This window comes from Amphimedon queenslandica, unplaced genomic scaffold, assembly GCF_000090795.2.
Source record: "Amphimedon queenslandica unplaced genomic scaffold, v1.1 AMPQUscaffold_11930, whole genome shotgun sequence".
NCBI classification, from domain to species: Eukaryota; Metazoa; Porifera; class Demospongiae; order Haplosclerida; family Niphatidae; genus Amphimedon; species Amphimedon queenslandica.
The window spans coordinates 4,014-6,869 of NW_003547831.1; positions in this window are offsets into that span (position 1 = coordinate 4,014).

Below are 2,856 nucleotides of genomic sequence, written 5' to 3' on the forward strand. Positions count from 1 at the left end.
ATTGATGAGTGTTGATTTACCACAGCCAGTAGGACCGACCACTAATATAGTAACAGGCCTTCCTCTAGCACGCAGCTCCTGTATCTTAGGATCAACTTCTTTAGATAAAACAACACTGCCTTCAATATTTTCATTCCCATGGACTGTAGTCATCTCACTGCCATCTTTTGGTTCTTCTTCCATAGCTGAGTGTAGACTGACCATCCTTCAGCCTTACCAATGTGCTGTTTTGATATTTCTTAACTGTATTAGTGTATTTATATCAATTGATGTATAAATAGAGATTAGGTCAATTCACCCAATAACCATAACTGGCAGAAATCAAAATAGAAGCAATAGTTAATTACTAAAGCTAAGATAGAACCATCATTTCTCATCATCACTTAGTCCCATGCACTTAACACAAACAGCACGCCACTCACAATAATATGATATTCTTATAACCAACCCCCTCTTAATACTAAATTAAATAAATAAGAGGCTAAAATTCATGAGCACCTTAGGAGGCTTCGACCCATTAACCTCAAGGTGATAGAAATTCATTAAAATCCAAATTTGATTCGAATCAGTTCAAGCTTTCAACACAGCATAAGAACATGTATATGTATCGGAAAAAAATTATAAAAATGAAGAACTACCTCATTTTCAATTCTGGTGAAATTTGGCCTGAGACCATGTACATGTACTATAGTACAGGGACTTTTGCCCCAATTTTGGAGCAACTTTATTTTTTAAAAATCTAACTATGATCAAATGCAAGAATAAAATTACTATTACTTTGTTCAACTGTACCAGATAATGATAAAGGGGATTACCACAACACTTTATCAGTTCATTTCCTGTTAACAGTTATTTAATGGTTACTCCAGTGTTGTGTTAATATACTATAAGCTGACCTATCTATTATCAAGAGTACATTCTTGTAATAATTATGCTGATATAGCTCTATAATGTATTAGTATTATTATAGTTTATGTTGCATTAGTATTAGATTCTATTGTCATGAGTGTATAGGTTACTAATCAGTAGATGCATATGTTGTTTACTGATATTCAGTGGAATCAGTGCTTATCAGTTACTAATTATTAGTCAGTTATTAGTAGCTACACTGACAGTTTAAGTTATACCTACACTATATAAAGAAAAAGAATATCAAGCAATCTTTACACTGCAAGATCTCATTTGTTTGTAACATGAAGATAAATGCTATCGCTCTTTCATTGTTAATCAAAGTAGCAGTGTCTATACCTCTAATACCCCCACCTGATGATCAGTTACATATCTATGCACTACCAGTGGGGCAGGGTGACTCTACTGTAGTACAGTGTCCTAAAGCTGGTCCAGATGATGCTACATAGGTGCATTAATGGAGCATGTATCGTAGGGTTCCTTACTGGGACTAAACTCAACTTTTCAGTCATCACCCATTCACATTAAGACCACCTTAGCTACAAGGGAACAATATTAGTTTATTATAAGACGCCAGTCACTGCCTATCATCCCTGCCCTTGGTCCAGTTATAAAGATAAAGTTAACAGTGATTATGCTAACCCTCTACAATCAGAATCTGATGTGATTATACCATGCAATATCTTATTCAGTGTTATTCACTGCTTATTAGCTACTTATTGGCCTCGCCCAGCTTTGCGTAGGCGAGGACTAGGTACTCAGTTTGTCTGTCTGTCATTCATTCATTCTGTGTGCTAGATTTTGTCTTTGAGAATGTATATCTTTACAATCGTGTGCTCTAAACCTGTGAGAGCTTCTCTTCTGTTAGGAAAAGTCTTGCTTTACTGCTTCGAGATGTTTCGAGAACAGCTCTAGGTAGTACAAGCTTTTTAACTCACGAGAAAATGCCCAGCAATAGCGGTAGTACTCTGGATGTAAATGAGACTCTTTCCCAGTAGATCAAGACTATTTATTTATTTAATATGTGTGGAACTCTTTAAATCTTTCTTTTTGGTGAGTTATAGCTACTCGAATTTCATCCCGAGTGAAGTGCTGTAGCAGTAGTTCGCTAATCCATGGCTAGTCTAAGGATCCTAAACTCTATTAAGTCACTCAATCTATCTAGGCAACAGTATTTGTGCCATTATAACATGATATAGCGCTTAGAAGAAGAGAAAAAAACCTGAAGCTTCCCTCTCACATGGTCTTGCATGCTGCATTAATGCCACGCCTCCAAGCAGGACCAAGCTGGGAGTTGGCCCTGCAGCTTGCCAGTTCTGCAAGCATGCCAGAGCAAGTGTAACTGCAGCTAGGAAGCTAGCTGTTATGATATTCCCTTGGCCTCAAAAGCACACTTTCTAATTTTTTGCATAGCATGTTTTTGATAGATTGTGGCCACAACAATAGCTGTGGTTATGAAACCCATGATGTTTTTAAAATGAGAGTGCAATAAGTATAAATATAGTGTATAAATAAGTGATAAATCTTGAGATGCTAATAGGAATTTATGAACATGTTTTACCAATTTTTGGGATTCTAGAGTCCCATCATACTTTTCACACTTCAGTGCTTAGTCCAGGCTGTCAGCACTTTTGATCTATATCATTTGAAATATACTGGCTTAGGCTAGCTAAGCATAACACATCCCAAGCAGCTTTAGGGGCGAGGCCACGCACCTTTGGTGTCTCGTTATTATCAGTCAGTGAGTGGTAGCAAGAGTATTATAATATATAAAGAGAGTATCGAACGGCCCTATAGAAGACTACTGCATGAGGGCGTATTTGCTCAAAGTCACAATCCGCATACTCCAGTATACTTACCACATCACGTGATCCACCATGTGGCAACATTATCTGGCCCTTAGCTTTTAAAAACTTGGCAATCTCTTCCAATACAAGAAAGGAACTT